Below are 23859 nucleotides of genomic sequence, written 5' to 3'. Positions count from 1 at the left end.
ATATGCTTAAATATCAGCAATTTCTCTTATCTGTCTTAAAACAAAAATTTACTTCCATTTCTGCCTGTGCAGAGGATAAGGAATTACATGACTTATTGCATGCCACTGAACAAGTTGGGAAGCATGTTTTACACTGTGGATTTGATGCCTTGGAGGCTTTTTGTAGGGCTGCGGCCTCTGGCACAGTCATTAGAAGACATGCATGGCTAAAGGAACAGAATTTACCTGAACAAGTAAAGGCTAAATTATTGGATGCTCCTGTTCAGCATAATGTTTTGTTTGGCTCTAAAGCTGAAGAGGTGATTAAAAAGATGGAGGATAAGGCGAAATCCATGCAAACAGTTAAAGATTTCTTACAAGTACAGCCTCCTAGATTTAGCAGGATTTGGCCATCAAAAAACTGATCCTTTCCCTCTTCAGACAGGCCTCAAAGGGGTAGATATAGACGCTCCAGAGGGAGGCCTCAAACACAGGCTGCTTATAGACCAAGGCAGTGGACTGCTTCTACCCCTAGGGGAGGAGAGGACAGACCACAGTCTCAAAGGAAACAAACTGAATGACTCCCTCGGTTGGGCTGCAGGAACGTCTTGCCTGGAAGCCCCTCTCAGAGGAAAACTCTCTCTTTTTTACCAAAATTGGACTCAAATAACCCAGGACAAATGGGTTTTGGATGTGATTTTAAGAGGTTACAAATTCCATTTTCATACTTTGCCAAGGCCAAACGGATGGCCAGACCTTCCAAAACATCAATGGACGGTGGCCTTAAACCAGGTGGAAGCTCTTTTGGCTATGAATGCCATAGAACTGGTACCTCTTTCAGAGATGGGAAAAGGGTTTTACTCAAGGCTCTTTCCAGTCCCAAGAAAGCAAAATTCATGGAGACCCATTCTGGATCTGTCGGTCTTGAACACCTTTCTAGAGATTCCAAAATTCAAGATGCTTACTCTACAGCAGTTACTTCCAATGCTGTCCAAAGATGCATGGATGGTGACTTTGGATTTAAAGGAGGCATATTTACACATTCCCATCAGGCAGGATCACAGAAAATACCTCAGGTTCAAGGCCGGATCGAGGCACTTTCAATTCTCTGCGCTGCCCTTTGGATTATCTACTGCGCCCAGGGTCTTCACCAAATGAATGGCTCCAGTAGTAGCTTACTGCAGACTCAAGGGAATTCAAATATACCCTTATCTGGACGATTGTCTAATTCAGGCAGACAGCAAGGATGTCTTACTCCAGCATCTACATTTTGTACAAAGCCTCCTCAAATTCCTGGGATTCTCTGTAAACATAAAAAAATCAAATTTGACACCATCACAGGAGATAACTTTTCTGGGTGCTCTTCTAAACACTACAACCCAGATGGCTTTTCTGACATCCGAAAAACAATTACAGCTGGCATCAACTTTCAAAGCCTTGGCAACTCTAACCCATCTATCTGCAAGGAAATTCCTGCAGGCTTTGGGTTACATGGCCTCCTGCATCCTTCTCGTACCATATGCAAGACTACACATGAGGAAAATACAGTGGTACCTAAAAAGTGTATGGTCTCAGCATTGCCACAGTTTGGACATACTGATTCCTGTCCTTCTTGCCTTCAAAAGGAATTTCTTCGATGGTCCAGGGCATGTGCTCTAAACAAAGGGAAGCCCTTCCGTCTACCTCCTGCCTCTCAGATTCTAACCACGGACGCCTCGGATTTTGCTTGGGGAGCCCATTTTCAGGGCAATTGTCTGCAGGGCCTTTGGACAAAGGATCAGAAGCACCTGCATATCAACTTAAAGGAGATGTTAGCCGTTCAGAAAGCTCTATTGGCCTTCAGGAATCTCATACAGCCAGGACAACTACTAATACGGACAGACAACACCACAGTTATGTGGTACATAAACAAGCAAGGGGGATCTCATTCCTACCCCCTTTGCAGACTAGCCATGGATTTATGGAACACAGCTCTAACTTGCAATCTGGGTCTTCAAGCTCAGTTTCTACACGGAAAACGAAACTTACTGGCAGACAGTTTGAGCAGAAACCTTTCGGATCCACACAAGTGGATGCTGGACACCAAAATATTCAGGATGATAACAGCAGTATGGGGATGTCCTCACATAGATCTCTTTGCATCCCATCTAAATCATCAGCTGCAGATTTTTTGCACCAGGACATTCCACAGAGAGGCTTGGAAAGTGGATGCCCTGTCATTCAGTTGGAGGAACCTCTCGGGATATGCCTTTCCGCCTCTACCTCTTCTTCCACGAGTTTTATTGAAGATAAAACAGGACAAACCCAAGATGATGATCTTGTTGGCTCCGAATTGGCCTCGGCAGTTGTGGTATCCAACTCTAATAAACCTGTGCCTGGAGCCCCCTTGGATTTTACCTCAGTCTCCGAACCTTCTGTCCCAACATCAGGGTCAGGTTCTACACTCTCATGTCAGAACTCTCAGCCTGGCGGCCTGGTTAATCCAGGGCCTTTGATTTCTTCTTTCCTACCCAAGCAGGTTATGGATGTCATTTTGGAAGCTAGACGTCCTAGCACTAGGAAATCTTATGCGGGAAAATGGAAAATATTTTGTTCCTGGGTGCAGGCTCAGGATTCTGATCCTCTTCTTCCTAACATTACTTTAATTCTACTTTACTTGACGGATCTCTTACATAAGGGGTCTCTCTTTCTCTTCCATTAAGATCCATGCTTCAGCTATTTCTGCTCATTATAATACAGACCCTCCCATCTTTTCCCACCATCTCATGAGACAGTTCCTCAGAGGAGCTAAGAACTTAAGACCTCCTAGATCTCCTCCTATTCCTGCTTGGGATCTCAATTATGTTTTGGAAAAACTAACCTTGCCTCCTTTTGAGCCTGCCGCTTCTGCTGACATCAAGTTTTTATCTTGGAAGACAGCTATCCCGTTGGCACTAACCTCTGCCAGGAGAGTTTCAGAGTTACAAGCTCTTATGGCAGTGGAACCTTATATTATTTTTCATCAAGACAGGGTATCTTTGAGGACTAATCCGACCTTTATGCCTAAGGTGGTTTCCAAAGTGGCTTTAAATCAAACTATCCACTTGCCAACCTTTTTTCCCATTCCTCAAAATAAAGGGGAAAGGATCTTACATTCCTTGGATGTACATCGACAGCTACGTTTTTACCTGAACAGAACCAAGGACATCAGAAAATCTGAACAATTGTTTGTTTCTTATGCTTCAAGTTCCCAAGGTAAAGCCATTTCTAAACAAACCATTTCTAAATGGATTGCTCATGGAATCAGATTTTGTTATTCACACCATGGAAAGCAAATCCCAGGGACCATACGGACTCATTCCACCAGAGCTGCTGCCACTTCTGCAGCCTTCCTCAGGGGAGTTCCTACCAAGGACATATTGGAAGCTGCAACTTGGCGTTCAGTGCATACTTTCTCTAAGCACTACAATTTGCCTCTCTACTCTAAGTCTAGGGCAAGCTTTGCCTCTGCAGTCTTGCAGGGCCTTTTAGCCGCCCCTTCCTCTTTATGACCACCTCACTTTCTTTCAGCTTTGGGATTCTACCCTACAGTCATGACTGCAACAGTGAAACACGATGAACATAGTACAGCTGTGTACACCTACCATAAATGTAGATGTTCGAGTGTCTTCACTGTTGCAGTCTGGGTTTCCCTCCCTCCTGTCCCCTCTTATTTTTACTTTTGTGTGGTTCCTTTTTTCACCATTCTTCTGAGGTGTATTTGCAAAGGTTTTGGGACCATTTTCATTTTGGGACTCCTGACATCTGGGGCAAGAAAAACTGGAGAAGATGGCGTCGGTTGTCAGCTTTATACTCCTGGCGCTCTGACGTCAGGGAGCAGAGTTGAACAACCGATGCCGGACCCAGACTTTGGGATTCTGGCCGACCGAGGGCTGCCTGCCGGCAGGGGAGAACCCTACAGTCATGACTGCAACAGTGAAGACACTCGAACATCTACATTTATGGTAGGTGTACACAACTGTACTTTTCTGTTATCACAGTTGAGAAACAAAATGTCACAACCTGAACAACCAGATTTAAAGGAGTTGCAGGATTTGATACATAGTGCAGAACAAGTAGGTAAACATACCTTGCAATGTGGTTTTGATGCTTTAGAGGCCTCATGTAGAGCTGCTGTTACAGGATCAGTCATACGTAGACATGCTTGGCTCAAAGAGCAAACCTTACCAGATCATGTCAAAGCAAAATTACTGGATGCACCCCTGCAAAAAGATGTATTGTTTGGTGTTAAAGCTGAGGAGGTATTAAAGAAAAAGGAGGAAAAGGCAAAATCAATGCAAACCGTGAAAGATTTCCTACAGGTACAACCTCCACGTTTCAGTAGAAATTGGCCTTCAAAAAATTGGTCCTTTCCAGCCACAGACAGACCCCAAAGAGGTAGATACAGGCGCCCGAGGGGTAGAGGGCAATCTCAAGGATTGTTTAGAGGCAGACAATGGCAAGCACCTACCCAAAGAGGTAGTGAGGACAGTTCACAGCCATTCAGAAAGCAGAACCAATGACTTTCCCCTTTGCATGCCAAGCAAGGCTCAAATGGCAGCACCTTTAAGCGGAAAACTGGCATTATTTTCGAAAAATTGGCATATTGTCACAAAAGACAAATGGATCCTGGACATTATAGACAGAGGCTACAGATTCCACTTTCACACCCTTCCAAAAATGAGAGGCATGCCAAACCTGCCACACAATCAAAGGGCAGAGGCACAAAAGCAAATTTCAGATCTCATGGACATGAAAGCTATTCAAGAGGTACCTGCACAAGAACAGGGTCAAGGTTTTTATTCCAGACTATTCCTGGTACCAAGGAAGGACAAAGATTGGAGACCTATTTTGGACATATCCATCCTAAACACATTTTTACTCGTGCCAAAATTCAAGATGCTCACATTACAGCAGCTTCTTCCCATGCTGGGCAAGGAGTCTTGGCTGGTAACATTGGACCTCAAGGAGGCATACCTGCATGTCCCAATCAGACAAGATTGCAGAAGATACCTCAGATTTCTTGCAGGTTCAACACATTATCAATTCTCTGCATTGCCCTTTGGCTTATCTACTGCGTCCAGAGTGTTCACGAAATGCCTGGCATCAGTAATCACCTACTGCAGACTTCAAGGGATACAAATATACCCATATCTGGACGACTGCCTGATCCAAGCGGACAGCAAGCACATACTTATGAAACATCTGGCGTTTGTAATAATGTTGTTGAATTCTCTGGGATACACAGTCAACAAAAAGAAATCAAGGCTAATACCCTCTCAAACAACAATTTTCCTGGGTGCCAGCTTGGATACAAACACCCAGATGGCCTACCTCACGCCAGAGAAACAAGGGCAACTAACTCAATACTTCAGAAAACTGGCAACTTTCACCAGGCTTACTGCAAGGAAAATCCTGCAGGCTCTGGGATTCATGGCATCTTGCATCCTACTAATCCCATGTGCAAAGCTGCACATGAGGAAACTGCAATGGTTCCTAAAAAACCTATGGTCTCAACACAGCCACAGTTTGGAAACAATAATCCCACTAATTCCATGTCTTCAAAAGGAATTTCTGTGGTGGGCTCAAGCATGCCAAAGAAACACAGGTCTCCCATTCTGCAAGCGTCAAGCAAATCAAATCATCACAACAGACGCCTCGGACTACGCCTGGGGGGGGGCGCACATGACAGATTGGTGCATTCAGGGCAAATGGTCCCAAAGAGAAAAGCACCTACACATCAATCAGAAGGAAATGATAGCAGTAAAAATGCTATTATAGCTTTCAAAGACCTACTGCATCCAGGCCAGCTATTGATAAGGACGGACAACACCACAGTAATGTGGTACATAAACAAACAGGGAGGTACCCATTCATACCCTCTATGCAGGCAAGCCATGTCTCTTTTGAACATGGCTCTAGAATTACAAATCGAGCTTCAAGCACAGTACCTGCCAGGCAAGGAAAACACACTGGCAGACAACCTAAGCAGAAATATGACAGATCCACACGGATGGAAGTTGCATCCTCAAGTTTTCGCAAAGATAACTCAAGCATGGGGAAGGCCAGACATAGATCTCTTTGCCTCCCACAGAAATCACCAATTGGCAAAATTCTGCTCAAGGACCTATCCACAGGCCTGGAAGGTGGACGCACTCTCCTTCAGTTGGGCAACAGTGACAGTTTATGCCTTTCCACCTCTCCCTCTGCTGCCCAAAGTTCTATTAAAAACCAGAGCAGACAGACCAAAGATGATTCTCATTGCTCCAGACTGGCCAAGACAACACTGGTACCCACTCCTGAAAAGCCTGACCCATTCCCCACCATGGATCCTGCCTCTAATGCCTCTTCTACTGACTCAGCACAACTTCAAACTCTTCACAGTCAGCTGAAAACACTCAATCTAGCCGCATGGATGATTCCTTAAATTCACAACAGGCCCTACTCTCCAAGGAGGTGCAGGATGTCATTTTGGAGGCCAGAAGACCTTCTCCTAGCAAAGCTTACTCCGCCAAATGGAAACGGTTTTGTGCTTAGAATGAGAAAAAGGGCCAGAACCCTGGAATACTGAATTTACCTCAAATATTACAGTACCTAGCTGAGATGCTAAGCAGTGGACTTTCATTCTCTTCCATCAAAATCCATGCCTCAGCCATTTCTGCAGAATACAACACTGATCCTCCTTTATTCTCTCACCCACTTTTAAGGCAGTTCCTCAGAGGGGCTAAGAATATAAAACCCCCAAGGAAACAACCAGTACCTGCTTGGGATCTCAATTTCATTCTAGAGAAAAACTGACTTTGCCTCCTTTTGAGCCAGCTGCCTCAACAGAACTGCAATATTTGTCCTGGAAAACAGCCTTCCTGCTGGCTATCACCTCAGCTCATAGGGTTTCGGAACTACAAGCCCTCATGGCTGTGCAGCCTTTCATCATTTTCCATCAAGACAGAGTTTCCTTACAAACCAATCCTTCCTTTATGCCAAAGGTAGTATCCAGGGTAGCCTTGAATCAGGCTATCCACTTGCCTACCTTTTACCCCAATCCTCAAAACAAAGGGGATAGACTACTACATTCCTTGGACATTCACAGACAACTACGTTATTATTTGGACAGAACAAAGCCTTTCAGAAAGTCAGAGCAACTCTTTGTGTCCTATGCTACAGGGGCTCAAGGGAAGCCTATTTCCAAACAGACAATCTCAAAATGGATAGCCCACTGCATATGCTTTTGTTACTCTCTTCATGGTAAAACTGTACCTGCAGGCATCAGGTCTCACTCCACAAGGGCCACAGCTACCTCTGCAGCTTTCCTCAGGGGGGTTCCTACCAAAGATATTTTGGAAGCTGCCACTTGGAGTTCCGTGCATACTTTCTCCAAGCACTATCACCTGCCTTTATACTCCAAATCTAGAGCAGGTTTTGCCACTGCAGTTTTGCAGGGCATCCTGGCTCCTCCTAGTTCCACCTATTGCCTACCACCCCTTTTTTAGCTGTGGTATTCTACCCATCTGTTATGACTGCAGCTGTATGCACGATGAACATAGTACAGTTTTGTACCTACCATAAATGTAGATGTTCGAGTGCTAATACAGCTGCAGTCCTGGTTTCCCTCCCTCCTTCCCCTCTGGAACAGGCCTAATGGCTAACACATCCTCATACAACCTGATGGGGGTATTCTTATATGGTGTATTTGCTTGTAACTAATGTATTTTGATTATACTGTATTGCATTATTTCATAAATATATGTATTGCCTTCCTTGTGGGGGCACCTGACATCTGGGGCAAGAAAAACTGAAGAAAATGGCGTTGGCTGGTTCTTTTATACCCCTGTCGCACTGGCGTCAGGGAAGAAGCGACGACAACCGACGCCGGACCTAGACTTTGGTATTCGGCCGACCGAGGACCTGCCTGACGGCAGGAAAACCCATCTGTTATGACTGCAGCTGTATTAGCACTCGAACATCTACATTTATGGTAGGTACAAAACTGTACTTTTACTGATCTACTGCACGTGCATATCGAACTTATGTCCCCATACTTACACAGTATGTAAGAGAAGCAATGGAGAATAAAGAATCGCTGTTGCTGCTTTTGTTTTGTTTTTTTTTTTCTGTCAATTTTTTATGAGGAACACTGCAGAAATGCAATGAAAATCAGGTATGTTTCTGTTTTTCTATTTTTGAGAACATACCTGATTTTTCTGATGTTTGGCACTGTCCTTCAGCATTTTCCAGTAGAAAGTCTAGCCTCTCAGTGGTACTTCAACCGCTGGACTTTATTCTGATTGTATATGCTCGATTTGCATCTGGCATGCTGGTTGGGCTATGGAATTAAAGGGCTTGATGTTCTTCATTTTTCACTGTTGCAGTCATCACATTTGGGTTATCTGCTTGCAGGTAGCCCTCAGTCGGCCTGATTATCAAAGTCTTGGGTCCTGCGTCAGTTGCTGTCTCATCTTCCATGACATCAGGTAGTCAGGGGTATAAAGCATGCAGCCGACGCCATTACATCAGTCTTTCTTGCCGTGTGGTGCCCGAAACAAAAGCAGTTTGCAAGTGCTGGTCGGCCGACCCTTGAAATTTTCGTTTTCGAGTTTCAGATCCGAAGTCTTCAACTAAGCTAAGTACCTCGTTGGGGATCCTTTTTCTTGCTCTAAACCAATGTCAGTAAAAGTTAACAATTTTATTTCTTGTGGAAAGCAAATACCTCATAAAGACGAAGTCTTCAACTAAGCTAAGTACCTCGTTGGGGATCCTTTTTCTTGCTCTAAACCGATGTCAGTAAAAGTTAACAATTTTATTTCTTGTGGAAAGCAAATACCTCATAAAGATTTTCATTCGTACTGCATTTCTTGCCTGGGCCCAGACCACGACGTACCTCTTTGTCGGTTTTGTGCCTTATTCAAACCTCGTACTATTCGTCGTCTGTTCATTTTCGCATCTTAATATTTTGGTACTCTGTTCAATTATCCAGAAATGGCTTCGGTAAGCCACTCGACTACCAGTATTCCGAAAAAACGCAAAGATAAAGACAGAGACAGACCACATAGGTCCAAAGCTGCCGATGATGCTTCTCCTAAGCTAGTCGCCAGTTCGCTGGTACTCAGTGAGGTGCTTTCACAGCCCCTGATACCCGCTACTTCAGATTCACAGGTCTCTACTGAGACCCATTCGGAGTCTGGTATGCCACAAGATGCTTCTTTGAATGTATAACCTGCGGATGTCTCTACCCTGGATGGGTCCAGAGGTGCTGTGCAGGCACCAGCTTCTGAGGGTGTATTCAGGCCTACTGACTTGCATATTAAACTGATGCCATCTTCTTCTTCAAGGCCTAAAACTCGATCCATGCCTAGAAAACCGGCGCCCAGACCGCATGGTCAGGCCCCTATGCCTAAAAAATCACTGATAAGAATGGCTGAAGACCTTATTACTCTAATCAGGGGAAGCCACCCTTCTCCCTCGAAGAGACCTAAGACTGATTTTCCTTCTGATTCTTCTAAACAGGATTCTGAATTTTTTTTTTCCTCTGATGACCAGGAGTTGCCCTTATCTACCTGTGAGGATTCTGATGCAGAGGACTCCATTCCCTTTGCTTCCCCTCCAGAGAATTTCTCTTTTGGTGAAACCTTGCATACTCTTAGGGAGCATTTCCACTGGGAAAGCTAGGATTACTCTGACTCCAGAAAGAGGTTTAGGGAATTCTTACTCCTACCTCAACACAGGCCTTTAGCTATCCCTCGTGTAGTGGACATCGTAGATGATGCCTTCTCGGAATCTAGCCTGGCCCCTGACACTTTACCTCCTTCTCCCAGAAAACCTGATAGGTATTACAGGGTACCTACTCTTACAAGTTCCTCTGTAAAAATCCTACTGCGGATCCTGAGACCATTTCACAGGGACCCAAGGGCATTACGGCTGCTACTGCCAAAAACCCTATTCCCTCTGATAGCGATTCCTGGGCCCTGGACAGATGAGTTAAGAAGGTATACACTTCTGCAACTTTGGCCATTAAGGCCTTAAACTGCCAGTTTCATATGTTAGTATCGGCAGCATATTATTGGATTGCTTAAACAGAAAATGATGTTAATTCCTGACTGTGCTGAAAATAAAGAATTACAGGATTTAATGCATTCTGCTGAACAAGTTGGAAAACATACTTTGCAGTGTGGTTTTGATTCATTAGAGGCATCTTGCAGGGCTGCTGTCACTGGGTCTGTACTTAGAAGGCATGCTTGGCTTAAGGAGCAATCTTTGCCAGAACATGTTAAAGCTAAATTACTGGATGCTCCCTTAAACCAAGACTGCCTGTTTGGCAACAAAGCAGAAATAGTACTTAAAAGCATGGAGTAAAAAGCTAAATCTATGCAAACTGTTAAAGATTTCCTGCAAGTACAGTCTCCCGGATTTAGTAGGCATTGGCCCTCTAAGAATTGGTCCTTTCCTGTCTCTTCCAGGCCTTCTTAGTCCAAACCCAGAACCAGCAGAACACTTCTAAAGCTGGGAGTAGTAAGACTTCCCCCCTGTGGTAAACTGTCTCAATGACTTAACTTTAAACTTTCCAAGCCCTGCTCTACTGACCGTTTCTTTAGGGGGGAAAGATCACCCTACATGCAAAAAATAGGGAACAAATTACCCAAGACAACTGGGTTTTAAATAGTTTCCCAAGGATACAGATTCCTCTTCCACTCCTTACCAACCCTTAACGGTTGGCCAGACCTACACCTAAATCAGTGGGCAGAGGCTCAAAAGCAAGTTCTCTCTCTTCTAAGCATCAGGGCTATTCAACCTGTCCCAGAAGAAGAATGGGGGCAAGGTTTCTACTCAAGACTTTTCCTGGTACCCAGAAAAGACAATTCCTGACATCCCATCCTGGACTTGTCTATCCTAAACGCTTTTTTGGTAATCCCAAAATTCAAAATGCTAACTCTTCATCAGCTGCTTTCCATGCTAGGCAAAAATACCTGGTTGGCAATACTGGATTTAAAGGAAGCCTACCTGCACATCCCAGTAAGGGAATCTTGCAGAAGATACCTACGCGTCAGAGCAGGCTACATGCACTATCAGTTCTCTGCACTGCCCTTTGGCTTATCTACTGCGCCCGGGGTATTCACAAAGTGCCTAGCTCCAGTCATTGCATTTTGCAGGCAAAGAAATATTTAAATATACCCTTACCTGGACGATTGTCTAATTCAGGCAGAAAGCCAGGATATACTATTAATTCATCTGGTATTTTTAAAGAAATTACTAACATCTCTGGGGTACACCATAAACGAAAAGAAATCACATCTTGTACCCTGCCAACAAATTGTATTCCTGGGAGCAAACTTGAATACTACTTCCCAGATGGCCTACCTCACGCCAAAGAAACAAGTTCATTTGACAGCCTAATTCAAACTACTGGCCACAGTGACCCAGATATCTGCAAGGGAAATACTGCAAGCCCTGGGGTTCACGGCCTCTTGCATTCTAATTCCATATGCAAGACTGCATATGAGGAAACTGCAGTGGTATCAAAAAAGCCTATGGTGTCAACATTCACAGGACCTAGAATCAATGGTTCCTATCATACCTTGTCTAAAGATAGAGTTCCTTTGGTGGGCAGAGGCCTGCCACCAAAACAAGGGACTGCCATTCACTCTACCCCCTGCTGCCCAAACCCTAACAACAGACGCATCAGACTATGCATGGGGGGCTCACTTGGCAGGGCAGTGCATTCAGGGCAAATGGAACCCAAGTCAAATGCACCTGCATATCAATCAGAAAGAAATGTTAGCTGTACAGAATGCTCTGACAGCCTTCAAGGACCACATTCTTCTAGGACAATTATTGTTTAAGACAGACAACACCACTGTTATGTGGTACATAAACATGCAGGGGGAACCCACTCATACCCTCTCTGCAGACTATCCATGGCTCTGTGGAACACAGCCTTGAGCTACCAAGTGCACCTACAAGCTCATTTCCTGCCAGGCAAGCTAAATACACTGGCAGACGACCTAAGCAGAAATCTCATGAACCCACAAGAGTGGAAATTGGAACCAAAGATATTCAACATGTTGAGAAACAAATGGGGGAGCCCAGAGATAGACCTATTTGCCTCCCCTCAGAACTACCAATTGGACAAATTCTGCACAAGGCTCCCCACAAGCTTGGAAAGTGGATGCCCTGTCCTTCACCTGGAAAAATCTTCACCTGGAAAAACCTATCAGTTTATGCCTTTCCCCCTTTGCCTCTCCTCTCCTCTCTAAAGTGTTACTAAAGATCAAACAGGACAAACCAAGGACAATATTGATTGCACCAGACTGGCCACGCCAACACTGGTGCCCCCTTTTGCGCAGTGTGTCACTGCTGGCACCATGGCACCTGCCTCAGACCCCTGCCCTACTGTCCCAGCAGGAGGGCCAGATTCTGCACCCACAGCTTCAAACCCTAAACCTTGCAGCCTGGATAATTACCTGATCTCTCTGTTACCATCCCTCAGTAAGCAAGTGATGGATGTCATTCTGGAGGCAAGGAGGCCTAGTACTATAAAATCCTATGTGAAAAATGGAAAAGGCTCTGTTCCTGGAGCCAAACTCAGGGGATGGGCACAGCTGTTCCCAATTTACCGCATATTCTTCAATACTGAACTGAGATGCTTCACAAGGGCCTTTCCTTTTCTTCCATCAAAATTCATGCCTCGGCCATTTCAGCACATTACAATACAGAGCCATCCCTCTTCTCTCATCCACTGCTGAAGCAATTCCTCAGAGGGGCCAAAAACTTGAGACCACCCAGGAGAGCCCCTACTCCAGCCTGGGACCTTAATTTTGTTTTGGAAAAGCTCACTCTACCTCCCTTTGAGCCATCTGCAAATGCAGAGTTGAAATTCCTTTCTTGGAAAACAGCTTTCCTTCTAGCCATCATTTCAGCAAGAAGGGTGTCTGAGTTACAGGCCCTCATGGCAGTGGAGCCTTTCATCATCTTTCATGCGGACAGGGTGTCCCTCAGGACCAATCCTTCCTTTATGCCCAAGGTGGTATCCAGTGTGGCCCTTAATCAGTCCATTCATTTGCCAACCTTCTTTTCTAATCCACAGAACAAAGGGGAACGAATGCTGCACTCCTTGGACGTGCACAGACAACTTAGATTTTACTTGGACAGGACTAAGTCTCTCAGGAAATCTGAACAGCTGCTGGTTGCATTTGCTGCAGGGGCAGAGGGGAAGGCCATTTCAAAGCAAACCATTTCTAAGTGGATAGGCCATTGCATTCATTTCTGCTATAAGCACCATGGAAAACCTATCCCACAGGGGATAAGACCACATTCCACCAGGGCTGTATCTACCTCTACAGCCTTTCTCAGAGGTGTCCCTACCAGGGAAATCCTAGAAGCTGCTACCTGGAGTTCTGTGTACATACCTTCACCAAGCATTAGCACTTGCCAATTTTTTCTAAATCCAGAGCTGGCTTTGCCACTGCAGTCTTGCAGGGCCTTATAGCTGGTCCTAATGCTATCTAATTGCCTCCTCCCATCCTTAGCTTTGGGAATTTACCCAAATGTGATGCCTGCAACAGTCAAACAAGAAGAACATAGTACAGTTGTGTACACTTACCATAAATGTAGATGTTCGAGTGTATTCACTGTTGTAGTCCTGGTTACCCTCCCTCCAGCCCCCTGACTTCTATTGAATATACCTCTGTTCTTGTTTGCCATGCTTAAAGCTTTCTGGTGTATTTGCTTTTTGTTGGAGGTGTAACCTTTTATATAATTGCTTCCCATTATGGGGGAACCTGACATCTGGGCAAGAAAAACTGATGTAATGGCGTCAGCTGCATGCTTTATACCCCTGACTCCCTGACATCGTGGAAGATGAGACAGCAACCGACGCAGGACCCAAGACTTTGATAATCAGGCCGATTGAGGGCTACCTGCAAGCAGATAACCCAAATGTGATGACTGCAACAATGAATACACTCGAACATCTACATTTATGATGTGTACACAACTGTACATTTTTGAATACATATGAGCCATCATTGTATACTATATACCCTGCATAGTGGTAAAATGGTGCAATTTGAAAATGGCAACTTGGTTATATAAATAAGTAAGTAAAAAGGAAAGCTACTGCCGATATTAAGTTTTTGTTTTACTATGCTGAGAAGATACTTAATGAAAATGAAGAGCAGTAGCAGAAGTTGAATTATTACATATGATCTGGGATTTGGAGATGGATAAGTTAAATTAACGCCAGCAGTGTCTTGGCGAAAAATAAAACATTTTCTTTTTACATCAGAGCAGGCTTTGTTGTGGATTGTTATACCGCTAGTGAGCTTTCACTTGACTAGTAGCTATATTGTGAAAAACATTTTGAGAAGAATACCTTATTGCTGTGAAAGTTTCAGGTTTTGCTTGTCTGGCATGTTATATCAGGTTACACACACACAGAATTTCCTTTAAGTCACAAACAAGGCTGCCTTTCTTGTTCTGTATTTACACAGCTAGGGGATATGGCTGTGCAGTAGGCTGAAGTAACCATTAGTTTATCACCATGTAACGTCTTTCAAATGAGCTCTCACCTCCTAAGAGCAGCACATTGTTTTACATTTGATATTTTTTGAAATGGATATACGTATAAGTTTGCAGTTTTAATTAATGTCTTTGAGCAAGCCTGCCATCACAGACCACTCGATCGATTCATTCATTTTGATTTGCTTGACTGATTGGATACTATTCTGGGGGCTTGTACCTCACAGTAACCTGTTTATTCCCTTTAAGGGAAGGCCACAGGGTTAGGGTCCCAACTCTTTTTTCTTTTTTTTTTTTTTTTCTTTTTTATACTTTAGAGCTGAGCATTTTGTAAGCTGCACCATCCCCAGACCCTCAAAAGAGACTGCAGTGTCCTTTTGCCCTTGGTTAAAGGAACCATTTTCGTCTTTCTCAGTCTCCCTTTGGGAAGGAGATTCTGAGGAGCCAGAGATATTTCTTTCTGAGTTGCATAAATATAGAAAAGTCTTATCTGGATGCTATCTTTTTGGGAAAGATAGTCTTGTGAGACCTTCTAGGTTCTGGCATTTTACCCATCTTCATTCACCTTTGAAACTACTAAATCCCTTTCTTAAGAGGAATGATGAGAGGAACCTTGAGTAACTGAACCATCAGATTCAAAAATCTGTCATATATCATGCCAGTTGTTTTTCATGTTTCACTGTTGCAGTCATTACATTTGGGTAATCTGCTGGCAGGTTGCCCTCAGTCGGCCTGATTAACAAAGTCTTGGGTCCTGCGTCGGTTGCTGTCCCTTCTTCCATGATGTCAGGTTGTCAGGGGTATAAAACATGCAGCCGATGCCATTACATCAGTCTTTCTTGCGCGGTGGCCGAAGCAGAAGCAAGTTCGCAAGTGCCAGTCGGCCGACTCCTGAAATTTTCGTTTTCGAGTTTCAGAACCAAAGTCTTCTACTAAAAGCTAAGTACCCCGTTGGGGAAACTTTTTCTTGCTCCTTTCTGATGTTAATAAAAGTTAATAATTGCATTACTTGTGGGAAGCAAATACCTGATAAGGATTTTCATTTGTACTGTATTCCTTGCCTAGGCTCTGACCACGACGTACCTTGCTGTCAGTTTTGTGCTTTATTTAATCAGCGCACTATCCGTCGTCGGTACATTTTTGCATATAAATATATTTTGGTTCTTGGTTTAATTATCCAGAAATGATGTCGGTTAGCCATCCGACTACCGGAATACCAAAAAAAAACGCAAAGAAAAAGACAGAGACAGGCCATTGAGGTCCAAAACTGCCGACAACGCTTCTAAGCCAGTTCGCCAGTACTCAGTGAGGCACTTTTGCAGCCCCTGATAACTCGCTACTTCTGATTCGCAGGCCCCTACTGAGACCCATTCGGAGTCCGGTATGCCGCAAGATGCTTCACATATGGAACCCGCAGATGTCTCTACCTTGGATGGGTCCGGAGTCGCTGAGCAGGCACCGGCTTCTGAGGGTGTATTCAGGCCTACAGACTTGCATATTAAACCGACTCCATCTTCAATACTAAGGCCTAAATCTCGATCTATGTCTAAGAAATCGATGCCCAGGCCACATGGTCAGGCCCCTATGCCTAAAAAAACAGATGATCAAAATGGCTGAAGATTTAATTATTCTAATCAGGGGTAGTCAACCCCCACCCCCACCCCCCACCCAAGAGGCCTAGGATTGAACTTGACTATGAATCTTCTAAACAGGACTCTGTTTCTTCTGACTCTTCTAATGATCTGGATTTGTCCATACCTACTTATGAGGATTCCATTCCCTCTGCTTCTCCACCTGAGGATTTCTCTTTTGGGGAAACTCTACATACCTTAAGGGAGCATTTCCACTGGGAAAGTCGGGATTTCTCTGAATCCAAAAAGATGCTTAGGGATTCTCTTCTTTCTCAGCATAGGCCTTTGGCTGTACCTCCTGTACTAGACATTGTTGATGTGTTTTCGGAATCCAGTATGGCCCCTGATTCCTTACCTCCAGCCCCTAGCAAACCAGACAGGTACTACAGGGTTCCTGAGTCCCACAGATTCCTTTTCAAATATCCTGTTGTGGACCCTGAAACCATTTCTCAGGTCCACAAGGGCATTAAGGCTTCTACTGCTACAAATCCTACCCCTTCTGATAGCGACTCCAGGGTGCTGGATAGGTGGGGGTAAAAAGGTTATTACTTCTGCAACTTTAGCAATCAGGGCTTTAAACTGTCAATTCCATATGCTAAAATATCAACAGCATATCATGGGACTGCTTAAACAGAAAATGATGTTAATTTCTGACTGTGTGGAGAATAAAGATTTGCAACATTTATTGCATTCAGCTGAACAAGTTGGCAAACATACTTTGCAATGTGGTTTTGATTCTTTAGAGGCCTCTTGCAGGGCGGCTGTTACTGGGTCAGTGCTTAGAAGGAATGCTTGGCTTAAGGAGCAATCTCTGCCTGACCATGTTAAAGCAAAACTTTTGGATGCTCCTTTACAGCAGGACCGCCTGGTTGGCAATAAGGCTGAAGACGTCCTAAAAAAGATGGAAGATAAAGCTAAATCTATGTAAACTGTGAATGATTTCTTACAAGTACAACCTCCTACATTTAGTAGGCACTGGCCTACCAAGAACTGGTCTTTTCCAGCTCTTTCCAGAGCCACTCCAGCCAAACCCAGACATTCCAAAAGCACCAGGTTTCAGTCCCAAGGAACTTTCAGAACTAAGCAATGGGGTACTTCCACTTCCAAATCTGGAAACAACAAGGCACCTCCCTATGGTAAACAGTCTCAATGACTTCCCTTTACTGTTACCAAGCACTTACCTCTTAGCCGCCCCTTTGGGGGAAAACTGGCTATTCATTCCAGAAGCTGGCAACTTATAACCCAGGACAAATGGGTGTTAAATATAGTGTCCCAGGGATACAGATTTCATTTCCACACGCTGCCAACCCCAAACGGGTGGCCAGACTTACCCCCAAATCAGTGGGCAGAGGCTCAGAAACAAGTATTTTCCCTCCTAAACATGGGTGATATTCGACTAGTACCAGAAGAGGAAAAGGGACAAGGTTTCTATTCCAGACTTTTCCTGGTACCCAGAAAAGACAAATCACGGCGTCCAATTCTGGACCTGTCTACTCTAAACACCTTTCTGGACATTCCAAAATTCAAGATGCTGACTCTTCACCAGTTACTTCCTATGCTAGGCAAGGATGCCTGGTTGGCAATTCTAGATTTAAAAGAAGCTTACCTGCATATCCCAATCAGGGTATCTTGCAGAAGTTACCTACGCTTCAAAGCAGGCTGCATGCATTATCAGTTCTCTGCACTGCCCTTTCGCTTGTCTACTGCGCCCAGGGTATTCACAAAGTGCCTGACTCCAGTAATTGCATTTTGCAGGCAAAGAAATATTCAGATATACCCATACTAGGCAGAAAACCAAGCCATTCTTCTAAAACATCTGGCATTTGTAAAAAGAGTTCTAACTTGTCTAGGGTACACCATAAACGAAAAGAAATCACAACTGGTACCCTCTCAAAAAATTACATTCCTGGGTGCAAGCTTAAATACAACTGCCCAGATGGCTTTCCTAACGCCAGAAAAACAAATTCATTTGGTGACTTACTTCAAACAGGTGGCCAGAAAAACCCTGCTATCTGCAAGGCAAATACTGCAAGCCTTGGGGATGTTCATCGTGTTACCCTGCTGCAGTCATCACACTTGAGTTATCCTGTCGTCAGTCGGTCCCGCAGTCGGCCGGAATTCCAAAGTCTTGGTCCAGTATCGGTTGCTGTTGCTTCTTCCCTGACGTCAGTGCGCCAGGGGTATATATAATGCATCCGACGCCATTTTCTTCAGTCTTTCTTGCTGCGCGGTGCCCGAAGCAGAAGAAGTTCGCAAGTGCCGGTCGGCCGACTCCTGAGATTTTCGAAGTCGAATTTCAGATCCGAAGTCTTCAATAAAGCTAAGTACCCCATTGGGGAAACTTTTCTTGCCTCAGACCGATGTCAGAAAAAGTTGACAATTGTATTTCTTGTGGGAAGCAAATACCTCATAAAGATTTTCATTCTAACTGCATACCTTGCCTAGGTCCAGACCACGACGTCACTGGTTGTCGTTTTTGTGCTAGGTTTAATAAGCGTACTATAAAAAGACGCTTTGATTTCGCACAACACTACGGTAGAAAATTTAACTACACTATTCCGTCTGAGCAACCGACTACCGGCGTGCACAAAAAACGCAATGATAAGGACAGGCAGCCTAGACCCAAGCCAGACTCCGAGGCCTCGGCTGGTCCGGTCTTCGGTTCACCGGTCTTCAGTGAGGCTCCGACGCAGCCCCTGACTACCGCAGATCTGGAACCAGAGACCGCTTCGGAGCTTTTGGCGGAGAGTACTAGGCCGACGCAGATATTTTGTTAAGTCCCTACCGACGACACTGCTGAAAAAGATGTCGGTGCTGCAGAAACACCTTCGGTTTCTGAAGGTGTCTTCAGACCGACGACGGTCACCATAAAAACGTATCTTAAGACTAAGACTCCTATTAAACTTAAAAAGACTGCACTTCAGTCTCCAGTTCTAGGCCCCATGCCTAAGAAACAGATACTCAAAATGGCTGAAGATTTGATCTCTTTAATCAGGGGTTCCCAACCCACACCCGACAAAAGGCCTAGACAAGAGGAAGATTATGCCTCCTCTGAACAAGTGTCTCTTTCCTCAGGTTCCTCTGAGGACCAAGATTACTCCTTCTCCCCTTATGAAGATTCTGATGCTGAGGATTCTATTCCCTCAGCTTCTCCTCCTGAAGACTACTCCTTTGGGGAAACTTTACACACTATGAGGGAACATTTTCACTGGGAAGGTCAGGACTACTCTGACTCAAAGAAAAGACTCAGAGAGTTTCTTTTACTCCCCCAGCACAGACCACTTGCCATCCTCCCAGTTTTAGACATTGTGGATGCTGTTTACTTAGAATCCAGTTTGAACCCAGATTCTCTGCCTCCTGCTCCAGCCAAACCTGACAGATACTATAGAGTACCTGATTCCCACAAATTCCTTTATAAAAGCCCTGTTGCTGATCCAGAGACTATCTCCCAGGGTCCCAAAGGGGCTAAGGCTTCTATGGCAAAAAATCCTGTACCCTCTGAAAGGGACTCCAGAGCACTAGACAGGTGGGGGAAAAAGGTTTACACCTCAGCCACTCTAGCTATGAGGGCACTAAATTGCCAATTTCACATGCTAAAATATCAGCAATTTCTAATGTGTCAGTTAAAACAAAAAATGAGCACACTCCCTCAACAGTCTGAATTGAAAGAAATGCAGGATCTGTTGCATGAACAGGTGGGCAAACATACTTTATAATGTGGGTTTGATTCTTTGGAGGCTTCCTGCAGAGCAGCTGTCACTGGGTCTGTTATACGTCGGTATGCTTGGTTAAAGGAACAAACTCTACCTAATCATGTTAAAGCAAAACTTCTAGATGCTCCCTTACAGCAGGATGTTCTTTTTGGAGTTAAAGCAGAAGAAGTCTTAAAGAAAATGGAGGATAAGGCAAAATCTATGCAGACAGTCAAAGATTTTCTACAGGTACAGCCCCCTCGCTTCAGCAGAAATTGGCCAACAAAAAATTGGTCCTCTCCAGCTACTGACAGACCACAGAGGGGTAAATACAGACGTCCAAGAGGCAGAGGACAACCACAAGCCCAGTACAAACCTCGACAATGGGGCACTGCAACACAGAAGGGAGGAGAAGACAGGTCCCAAACTACCAGAAGGCAAACTCAATGACTTGCACCTCATCTGGCTAAGCAGCACTCTCTTGGCAGCCCCCTTGGGAGGAAAACTCGCACTTTTTTCAGACAACTGGCACAGTCACAAAGGACAAATGGGTCCTAGACATAATTTCACAAGGATACAGATTCCATTTTCACACCTTGCCAATGAAAAGAGGAATGCCAAACCTGCCACAAAATCAATGGGCAGAGGCACAAAAACAAATTACAGCTCTCATGGACATGAGAGCCATTCAACTGGTACCTACTCGAGAGCAAGGCCAAGGATTTTACTCAAGACTCTTTCTAGTTCCCAGAAAGGACAATGCCTGGAGACCAATTCTGGACCTTTCAATTCTAAACACTTTCTTACAAGTACCCAAATTCAAGATGCTAACACTACAGCAGCTTCTTCCCATGTTGGGCAATAAAGCATGGCTAGTAACGTTGGACCTCAAGGAGGCATACCTGCATGTCCCTATCAGACAAAAGTTGCAGAAGATACCTCCGTTTCATTGCAGGTTCAACCCATTACCAATTCTCTGCACTGCCCTTTGGCTTATCTGCTGCGCCCAGGGTCTTCACAAATTGCCTGACACCAGTAATTGCATACTGCAGACAAAGAGGAATTCAAATATACCCATACATGGACGACTGCCTCATCCAAGCAGAAAGCAAGGACATCCTCTTACAACATCTGGCTTTTGTAAAACATCTTCTAAGTTGCCTGGGGTACACAGTAAACGAAAATAAATCAAAACTAGTACCCTCACAAAATATGATATTCCTGGGTGCCAGCTTGAATACAATGGCCCAGAAGGCTTATCTGACGCCAGACAAAGAACTACAACTGACTCAATATTTCAAAACAATGGCAACAAAGACCCAACTACCTTCAAGAAAAAGTCGGCAGGCCTTGGGCTTCATGGCATCTTGCATACTACTAATACCATTTGCAAAGCTGCATATGAGGAAATTACAGTGGTACCTAAAAAGCGTATGGTCTCAACACAGCCACAGCTTGAACACAATGATATCTCTCATTCCCTGCGTACAACAGGAGTTTCTATGGTGGTCACAGGCATGTCACCTCAACAAGGGTCAGCCTTTCACCTTGCCCCCAGCCTGACAAACTATGACAACAGATGCATCGGACTACGCCTGGGGGGCACACATGACAGGACAGTGCGTTCAAGGCATATGGACTGCAGATCAAAGGAATCTGTACATCAATCAAAAAGAGATGCTAGCTGTACAGAATGCTCTGACAGCCTTCAAGAATCTATTACATCCAGGACAACTTACAATAAGGACGGACAACACCACAGTAATGTGGTACATAAACAAACAAGGGGGTGCTCACTCCTACCCTCTATGCAGGCAGGCAATGACCTTGTGGAACACAGCTCTAGCTTACCAAGTTCAGTTACAAGTTCAATTCCTGCCAGAAAAAAAGAACACATTGGCAGGCGACCTCAGCAGAAACATCATGGATCCCCACGAGTGGAAACTGGATCCACAAGTATTTGCAATGATAACTCAGAAATGGGGCCTTCCAGACATAGACCTGTTTGCCAGTCCTCAAAACTATCAACTAACAAAATTTTGTACAAGGACACTTCACCATCAAGCTTGGAAAGTGGACGCACTCTCATTCAGTTGGAAAAACCTTGACAGTATATGCCTTCCCTCCATTGCCTCTCCTCACAAAGGTGCTTCTGAAAGTCAGAAAGGAGAGACCACGACTGATACTCATAGCCCCAGACTGGCCACACCAGCACTGGTACCCACTATTGAGGAATATGGCCCAGGGCCCTCCTTGGATTTTGCCACAAATTGCCCATTTGCTCACACAGCAAAACAATCAGATTCTTCACAGCCAGCTCAAAACCTTAAATCTAGTTGCATGTCAAATCACCTAAGCATCCAGCCAGCTCCTCTTTCCCAAGCAGTTATGGATGTTATTCTGGAAGCTAGGAGGCCCAGCACCAGGAAGGCCTATTCGGACAAATGGAAAAGGTTTTGCGCCTGGAACCAAGCCAAAGGCCAAAACACACGTCAGCCTCACATGCCTCAGATTCTACAGTATTTAATGGAGATGTTGCACAAAGGACTTTCTTTTTCTTCCATTAAAATCCATGCATCAGCTATTTCAGCCCACTACAACACGGATCCACCCTTATTTTCACATCCACTTCTAAGGCAGTTCCTCAGAGAGGCAAAAAACATTAGGCCCCCCAGGAGAGCACCTACACCAACATGGGACCTCAATTCTGTTCTGGAAAAACTTACGCTACATCCCTTTGAACCAGTTTTCTCTGCAGATCTACAATTTCTATCATGGAAGACTGCCCTGCTGCTAGCAATAACTTCAGCTAGAAGAGTCTCAGAGCTGCAGGCACTAATGGCAGTGGAACCTTTCCTCATTTTCCATCAAGACAGAGTTTCTCTACGAACTAATCTTTCCTTCATGCCTAAGGTGGTTTCCAGTGTGGCTTTAAATCAAACCATCCACTTACCCACCTTCTTCCCAAATCCACAGAACAAAGGAGAAAGACTCCTGCATTCCTTGGACATTCACGGGCAACTTCGTTACTACTTGGATAAAACTAAGGCTTTCAGAAAATCTGACCAGCTCTTTGTATCCTATGCTACAGCTTCACAAGGAAGGCTATATCAAAAGAAACCATTTCCAAATGGATAGGACATTGCATTCGTTTTGCTATACCCATCATGGAAAACCAGTTCCTGCTACCATTAGGCCCCACTCTACCAGGGCAACAGCTACATCTACAGCCTTCCTCAGGGGGGTTCCAACCAAGGAGATTTTGGAAGCTGCAACTTGGAGTTCAGTACACACCTTTACCAAACACTATCACTTACCACTTTACTCTAAGACTAGAGCTGGCTTCGCCACTGCAGTTCTGCAGGGCCTTCTAGCCTCCTCTAACCCTCTATAACTCCTCCACCCATCCTTAGCTTTGGGATTCTACCCAAGTGTGATGACTGCAGCAGGGTAACACGATGAACATAGTACAGTTTTGTACCTACTATAAATGTAGATGTTTGAGTGTACACCCTGCTGCAGTCCAGGTTACCCTCCCTCCATCCCCTCTGATCTAACTGGCTAAATCTCTACAATACCTTCCTGATGTATTTGCTTATAGCTGGAGGGATTTTGTGTTTGTGCAAAAGATTACTTAATTTGGTACTAATTACTGACCACCTTTTTGGGGACACCTGACATCTGGGGCAAGAAAAACTGAAGAAAATGGCGTCGGATGCATTATATATACCCCTGGCGCACTGACATCAGGGAAGAAGCAACAGCAACCGACGCCGGACCAAGACTTTGGAATTCCGGCCGACTGCGGGACCGCCTGACGACAGGATAACCCAAGTGTGATGACTGCAGCAGGGTGTACACTTGAACATCTACATTTATGGTAGGTACAAAACTGTACTTTCTCCTGCATTCTTCTAATTCCATATGCAAGACTGCATATGAGGAAACTTCAGTGGTACTTAAAAAGTGTATGGAGTCAACATTGTCACAGCCTGAAAACAATGATTCCTATCATACCTTGCCTGCAC

The 23859-nt window shown here is 44.6% G+C and overlaps 1 protein-coding gene across 3 annotated transcripts in view; it reads left to right on the top strand.

Annotated features, from left to right (window-relative positions):
* Positions 1–23859, top strand: part of DVL3 (dishevelled segment polarity protein 3) — a 1476692-nt gene that overhangs the window by 930900 nt on the left and 521933 nt on the right. The window lies entirely within an intron of this gene.

The sequence above is a fragment of the Protopterus annectens genome, chromosome 4.part1 (assembly GCF_019279795.1).
Source record: "Protopterus annectens isolate FY-2018-M chromosome 4.part1, PAN1.0, whole genome shotgun sequence".
Taxonomy (NCBI): Eukaryota; Metazoa; Chordata; order Ceratodontiformes; family Protopteridae; genus Protopterus; species Protopterus annectens.
Note: the sequence above shows the minus strand (reverse complement) of the source record. Positions and strands in the feature narration are given on the sequence as shown.